This window comes from Tupaia chinensis, unplaced genomic scaffold (genome assembly GCF_000334495.1).
Source record: "Tupaia chinensis unplaced genomic scaffold, TupChi_1.0 Scaffold147282_1, whole genome shotgun sequence".
Classification (NCBI taxonomy): domain Eukaryota; kingdom Metazoa; phylum Chordata; class Mammalia; order Scandentia; family Tupaiidae; genus Tupaia; species Tupaia belangeri.
Genome location: NW_006207133.1, coordinates 4,433,158 through 4,441,312, shown reverse-complemented (window position 1 = coordinate 4,441,312; position 8,155 = coordinate 4,433,158).

Genomic DNA, 8,155 nt, shown 5'->3' with positions numbered 1-8,155 from the left:
CAGGTACACCACCACGGTAGGAAGCACTGGGGCTGCTGTTGCAGAACGCCAAGCCAACCTGTCACAGGACGTTCACAGACGCTTGGCCTTTGGCTCTTACCAACGTGAGCAGCACTGTCGTTCACCCTTTGTAGACTTAGGCAGTTATTTCGCTTCTCTGAGCTTCGGTAGCCCCGGGTGTGCTATCAGGGCTAACAGAACCTACCTCACGGGGATGTGCAATGGGCACAGAGTCACGCTCATTCAGCACAGACTCACACTGCACCGTGGGGGCGCCACCTACCCCACCTGGGGCAGGGTGGGAGTTGGTGAGGTGGCAGGAAGGAGCAGGGGAGCAGGACGTGAGGGGAGGTGGCATTGCACTCTGTCACTTATTAGCCTGTGACATGGAGCAAATCCCTTCGATTCTTTAATCATTAGTTTCCAGCCCTGCTAAGTGGACATCATGGTGGCACTTAGCCCACGCCTGTTCCTCCTTCCGTTTTGCCCATGCCACTAGGGGTTGCTGCCACCTACCCACCTGTTCCTGACCAAACCTAGGAGCTGCCTTGAAGATCTTCTCTTCCTCACATTCCACGTCCACCGGCAGTTCTATAGATTCTGTTCCCAAGTGTCTTTCAGGCCGGCTTGCTTTAGAACAAATGAGTTTGCCCCATCTGAGGAATCTTCAACAAGTTTCTGAAAAATGTATGTTATGAAAAACTACACATGAGGTCCAGCAGGGGGAGCAGTGGTTAAGGAGCCAGACTCCCACGTGGCCAAACGTGATTCAGGTCCTGGACCCGGCAGCTTGCTTTCTCACTTTCCTTCTCTGTCTGTCTGTCTCTCCCTTTGTCTCTCTCTGGTGAACATGTGTGCCCTCTAGCAAATAAAAGAATATTAAGAATGATAAAGAGTTATACAAATAATTCTTTTAAAAATTATTTATTCAATTTTATTTATTATTATTCACTTATTTTCCACCACCCCACCTGCTGGCCCCCAAAGTTATATAAATAATTCTTTTAAAAAAAAGAAAGAGAGAGAGAAAAATTATGCATGGATGTCAACAAATTTTTGCACCAAAATAAACTCATACTATAATTTCACTTTTCTAGTTACTACAAAATATTAAATTTAAACATATTAAAAATTTATCCCTTTACTTCTTCTGAGAGAGAGAGAAAGACAAAGTGTCAGACACTGCCACCAGGGACATCATGCCACAATCTCCCCATTCCCAGCCAGCGGGGAATCACAGACTTGGTTTGCATACCTAATGTATCATGAATTTTCAAACAATTAGATGAAAAACTTCAACTTTATTCAAATAATTTTGATGTAAGATTTTATATTTACTCATTATAATTATAGTTCAACTTTATTTCTTTTTGTAAAACTTTGCCAGATGGCACATATACTTGTCAGAGAGAGAGAGAGAGAGAGAGCCCTACTCCCCCACCCCTATGGGGCATGGTCACGCCACAATCCTCTCTTCCATTTCTCATTGGTGGCATATTGGTGTCTATGCACCGAAAATCCTGACAGGAGGGACAGAGATGGAGGACAAGGGATTGCAATGTGACCATCCCCTGTGGGGAGTGCTTTCTCATTTTATCTATGCCTTTCTCTCTGGCAAGTGCATGCACCCTTTAACAAATTTTAAAAAAAGAAGAAAAGAAATCCATGTGTAGATTTTTCATAATACACATTTTCTATGACTTAAAAAAAAATGGCGCTAGGGTGTGTGAGCTCACCTGAGAGAGGCAGAGACAGAGACAGAGAGAGGAGAGTGAGAAATCATTCCAGGAGGGATGGCCACACTGCAATCCCTTCTCCAGACTCCTCTTGGGACTTTGGGCATGCATGCACACATGCCTGGCGTTTTTCATGCTGTTGGGCCCAGGACTCAGACTGCACAGCTGGCCACGTGGGACCCAGCTGCCTAAACCTTCATGTCACCTGCTGACCCTCCATGGACTTTTTGAAGACCCTTCCTAGCTTGTATTTTCTCTAGGGAAAGGCTGCCACTACCCAAATCTTCCTCAGGTGTGGAGACAGCAGAAGTGTGTGTGTGTGTGTGCAGATTGCTTCTGTGTTGAGGACTTCAGGAGCCCATAGGGAAATGGATTGCCCTGGGGCCTGATCAGAGTCCATGATGAGCAGGGATGGTGCAGGGTGTGACCTGCCAGCACCAAGCACTGGGGCCCCTGTGTTTCTTCATGAGCGTGTGTCAACAGTGTGGAGGGCCTGCTGAAGCATGGAGCCCAGCACAACCCGCTCCCTTGCTGCATCTAAAGGGGCAACTGCCTTGTGATTCACAGCAGGAGTCTGCCACCTGCAGTGATGACCCGACCCCAGGAAATGATCAACCAAAGGACAAGCAGACACCTGACCCAAGTTGCCCAATCATGTTCTCTCCCTCCCAGGAATTTGGTAATGCAGGGCAGGGACGGGAACCACATCGAGTTAACAAGAGTCCTGGAAGGAAAGCACTTAACTTCTACCTTTGATGTCCTCAGAGCTGGCCCCGACAGCCCAGGGTTCTGTCCTGGTTGGAATTTCCAGTTCCTTCCCCAGATACCATTAGACCTCTCAGCATCCTTCTAATGATTATTTTCTTTTGCTAGTTCGGTCTCTGTGACTTGGAATGAAAGAACTGTAACTAATACGTCCTGTAAGGGATGATCTGCAGCCCAAATGGCAAGGCTGGGTCAGGCCTAAGCAGCTTGTGGGGAAACCCTGTCTGGGCCTTCCTATGAGGCCACACCGTGGTCTGCCAACAGCCTGCCTGCGCTGCCAATAGGAGCGCCATAGGAGATGGCATCAGAGAGACCTGAAGCCATGCCCTAGCTCCACTGCTTACTGTGGCATGGGCTTGGGCAAGTTATTTCACCTCTCGGAGCCTCAGTTTCTCCTGTAAAATGGCCACACTGTTCAGAGGGCTGTCTGTGCAAGCACTGCCCAACTATTGGGCATCTTTGTATGAATTAGGAACAGATGTTCCTTGGGGCACACATGCACATGTGCCCAGCATTTGAGCATGGTGGATAGACTGCAGGCTGGACTCAGCCCCCTGTAGACCCCACTGGGGTCTGGGGTGCAGTGCACAGTCTGAATATGGAGGAACAGCGGCCCTGGGTATGGCTCACCAGCGAGGGTGACTGCAGGGAGCCCCCGTGTGCAGCTACCGTGGCTCCTCCGCCTTTTCCTTCCTGGAGTCAGCCCAACCAGATGGCACAGAAAACTGCTTGCACGCTGCGGCTATAGTGGCAAAGTCATGAACTGACTGTAAAGAGGAAGGGTCTGCCTCCCAGCTGGACTGGACGCCACTGGGTGCTGACCCCAGTACCTGCCTTCATTCCTTTCACTCTTCATTCCTCTTTTTCTTTATAGAAATTTATTTATTTATTTCTCCTATGAATGAGAGAGACAGAGGATTCAGCTCCCCCAGCAGGGTCCTGGCCCCACAGTCCACGCCCAGCCTCAGCCAGCCCTGGATCACAGGCATGTGTGTGTACTCGGGGGCCTCAGACGCGGCCAGGGGCTTGCCCCCATGGGTCAGCCCTGCAGAGCACCCTGCCTCACTGCTGTGCACCCTCTGGTCCCCACTTCCAGTGCTTCCTTGGGCCTTCGGGAGAAAATGAAAGGGTGCGCACTGATTTTTTCTTGGATCCTTCATTCGCCTTGGGCCTTCGGGAGAAAATGAAAGGGTGCACATTGATTTTTTCGGGATCCTTCATTCATTCATTCTGACAGCTTTGGGACCACTATATCCAGGTCGATTCTGCTGAGTTGGGGGACATTCAGATAGGCAGCCTGAACCCAGCCCTCCTGGAAGGTGGACTCGGCAGGAAGAAGAGGCCGTCCCTTACCACAAGAAAGCAGTGATGGCCACAGAGATTCCCGGTGTCCTCCCAGTGCATCTTGGCCTCGGCCCACAAGTAAGCAAGATGGGGCTGCTGGTGCCATGTTATAGCTGAGGAAACGGAGCCTCCCATGCCCAGAGTGACTGCCCACTTACCAATCTCCGAAGCTGGGCTGGGCTGAGTTGCAGTGAGCCCTGGGCTCGGTTCCAAACCAGGAACCCAGTCAGAGAGCCCAAACCATCAGGGTGCTCCCTGCTACCCATGGATCCTACTCTTGCATGAAAACCGTCCCAGCACCCAGCCTTAGTCTTCTGTTCCCTCAGCACCAGAAGAGGGCCCTGCTTATTCTCGGGCTGTTTCCCCCTCCTTGCACTAAGTGTGGTTGGGGCACGATTGACCAGAGAGATTTGGATTCTTGATTAGGGTGTGGTAGAAAGCCTCTCCCGTCTCGCACGTGAGGACCAAAACCCTTTCTCTGACCCAGCTTTTCCAATGCTCTACATTCAGAGACTGGACAAGAGACCAGTTATAATTAAGCAGCTCTGTCTCAGTGTCTCACCTGGTGCATGTTGCCGATGAGGCTCCCACGGAAGCAACTGAGATGTAGGTTTGCACGGGGGGAGGGATACTGGGGGAGCTCAGGAACCCACAGCTGTGGAAGGGAAAGGGCAAATAGGAGTAGGCTGCGAGGTTGACCAGCAGCCAGGATCACCACCAAGGCCTCTGCCCTCTGGACGTGTGCTCCCAGCCTTTGCCTTCTGGGGCCATCGGTCATTTTCTGGATCTCCTGAGGAGGACATGTGTCCTTGGGCAAGTCGGTTACAGGAGGTGGGCTCTGGGGAAACTGACCACAACTGCGAAGCTGAGGGATGAGCCCTCCCTTCCCGCAGTGGCCGCCTTGCTGTCGTCTTGGACATCTCTCCCAACGGCCCCAGAGGAGCAGGGTTATCGGCTCCCACACTGCTGGGCCCGCCGACCAAATGCCAGGACAGGCCTCCCCTACTGCACTTGGGGTCGCAGATCCCTCTGGGCTTGGCATGGTAGGGTCTGGGCATGACTGGGATGGCTGGAAGAGAGGGACGGCAAAATGGGAAGAAGACCTGTGAGGTGGCCAGGGTGAGCACAGTGGGTCCAGGGAGCCAGTGAGAGGCCCCAGGGGGCCCCTTCCCTCAGTTAGAAAGCTCTACCTGAGTGGGGAAATGGGGAGGAGGCCCAGGAAGGGTAAACGGTAGGCCATGGGAGCCCTGAACCACACAGGCCAGCTCAAGAGGAAAGGCAGGGACAGGCCAAGCTGCATCCTTGCTGAGCAGGGCCTTCACCCTCAGTCTTCCCTGGAGAGGCACACCCATCAGACCCTGCCTGGCTGCTGGGGTTACGAGGATCGGGCAGTGGGGTGGCCACTGGGTGGCAGTGGACAGGCTGTGAGGGCAGACAATCAGAAGGAGCCCAGCTGTGCCGGCCTTGGAGAGAGTGCTCTGGGGCCAGCCCGTCCAAATTAGCACAGCCGGTTTCCTCCAGCACAGGTTTTCCACAGCAGAAAGCAGATACAGGGTGGTGGGAGCAGCCTTTGGGGTCCTCTGTGACTCAGAGCGTTTTCCAGCTCGTTGAACTGGGGCCACGCCGTGTGAAGTTTCCTCCTGCCGCTCTGGCGGATGCATAATGAATAGGGAATTTAATCCATATGCCATGATTCCTTTACCCTGAACTCATCCCGGCGCTCCGGAAGAGCCCTTTGATGTCCTGCAGGACCCGCAGCCTTTTTACGAGATGTTTTCTGCTCTCTGCCCGCACTCCCCGCCCACCACCACTCACCGGGTATGTTTAAGGAACGGAAGTCGTGTTTCTCGGAGACTGAAAGGACTCAGACTTTGAAAGGTTCAAGTTCTAAATTCTAAGCTCGTGGGGTTCCCTTGGACCCAAGCCTTGGCAGCCTTTTCTCTCCCAGCCAGGGCCCTTGCAGCAGCATTCAGGAGGCCTGGCTCTGCATGCACAGATGGCAGAGCTGGGCGGGCAGGGGCCGGGCCTCCAGGCTGGCCCTGGCATAGGCAGAGCGAGGGCAGGTTCCCCAAGGCCCCGGCCCTACACTCTGCTGTCCCCCGGGGCTAAGGACTACCCCTATCTCTAGTAGCAGGGCAGGTCTGTGCCCCGAGCGGTCCTGCACACAAGGCTCTGGGCTGCCTGTTCAGCCAGGAGGCAGTCTCGGGCATCGGGCACAGGATGGCAGCTCCAAACGGAAAGCTGCTCCTGTTGAGAAAGAGCATTGGAAAGGGAAGGACAGCGCTAGAGTCTGAAAGCAAGCTCCGAGAACTCCTGGCTCGCTGGGTTCCTGGGGGTCTGGACTAGGCTGAGGGGACAGACAGCGGACGAGGTGGGGTGGCATGGGGCTGACTCCGGTGTGCAGGATGGATACTCCAGATAGAGCGGCCATGTTCTGAAGAGAAAGCACGCCTCCTGAATGGGACATGTGTGCACCTCCGTGAGTGTGTGTATATCTGAGTGTGTCCTTCTGTATGTGTGCACTCCTGTGCGTGTGTGTGTTGGGGTAGAGGACAGCTCCGAAGTGTGGGTATGGAATGCAGTTGTCTTTTGCAGCTGCCTGACCTTTGACCTTGCAGAGAACCTAGCTGTTACATGCAGGGATCATGAAATACCCAGAGTCTGCCTGTCTTTTTTTTTTAGATTTTTGCTCCGGGGCATGTGCTTTCACTAGAGACACAGAGAAAGTAAGAAAGTGAGAAATCAGTCCCCAGGGGGGATGGCCACACTTTAGTCCCTTCTCTCCTCTACCCTCCAGTCTCCTCTTGGGATTTTTAGAATGAGTTTCAAGCCACTGGGTCCAGGACTCGAACAGTGGTCAGCCATGCGGGAGTCTAGCACCATAGCCACTGTGACACCTACTGTCCCCCAGAGTGTGTCTTGAACAGGGCCGGGGAAGGTTTCTGGAGGAAGGAGAGGTTTGGTCTGAAATTGGAGGAGGCAGCAGGGTAGGCATAGACCCTCCCTGGATAAGGGTGAAGGGCAGGAAGGGGAGAAAGAGGAGGTCCAGGGATGACGACAGTTGGAGTTTGAGCGTGGTTTATGGGGTGGAGATATTCTTTGCTTCAGCTAAGAGACCCATGTCCCCAGTGATGGGGACACGGCGGGGAGTCACGCCTGCCGTGCAGGGGAAGATGGCGGTCTGGAGTGGCTTTCACTCACTCCCACCCGGTTTGCAGCCTGCTGTGTCTCGTGAATGCATTTTGTCCGGTAATGTCGGCAGTCCTGCACCCCCACACGTCTTCAGCATTCCAGAACATCACCACGACCTCCTAGGGATGGAGAGAAGGGGCAGAGTCTTGACCTTTTTCTTACGTGTCAGATTCAAAAAGAGGTTCAGAGAGAGTGTACGTCTTATCTAAGGTCACACAGCAAGCCAGAGGCAGGACAGGGACCCGCACCCCCTGTGTCAGAGCTTGTGAGCTTCTCGCCGCTTGCCACTTCTCCTTATCGTCTTCCAGGGGTCCCCGCAGGCTCTGGGGTGAGGGCTTTCGCATCTGAGCAGTCTGCATGTGGAGCCCTTGCTAGGCACACTCTCTGGTCAGGCCCTGCTGACGTGAAGGTGAACCCAGCAGCTGCGTATTCAGGAGGAGGCAGGCACGGACACAGACACATATGACGAGGTGCAGTGGGTGCCAGGAGAGAGGCGAGTCCACAGCAGGGGGCTGGGCCAGGCAGGGGCAAGGACTTGGAAATGTAGTCTGAGAAGCCTTCCTGCAGGAGGCAGAGCCCGAGTTAGAGGGAAGAGAGGGGCAGAAAGAGAAGAGGGAGCCAGAGCGAAGGCTGGAGCGGACAGAGCCCAGGTGTTGGGAAAGGCAATACTAGGAGGGTGTGGGCGGTTGTGCATGGGGCTGCCGAGGGCCCAGCGTCTTCCCAGGCGAGAGCAGCCTTCTGAGCGCTGTGAGGCATCTGGACTTTGTCTCACGGGCCTTGGAGACAGGTGAGGTTTGCATCCAGAATGCTCTTTCCTCCTGGGGAAGAGTAGGCCAGGAAGGGGAGGGCTGAGGCAGGGTACCAAGGAGGCTCTGGAGTAAGCCCTGGAGGGGAGGGTGTGGTGGGGACAGGGCTGGTGGGGGAGCCGCTCTAGGCTGAAATCAGCGATGCCGATGGGGTGATGGGTGGGGTGAGGGGTGGAGAAGAGAGTCGGGCAGGCGACCACAGACTCGGTTTTGTGCAGATGGGGTGGGAGCTCAGGAGGGAGGCCCCCTCTGGGGCTGCACTGGGTAGCTCCAGATTGCAAATGGTGACAGCGACATCCTGAGTGGCCAAGA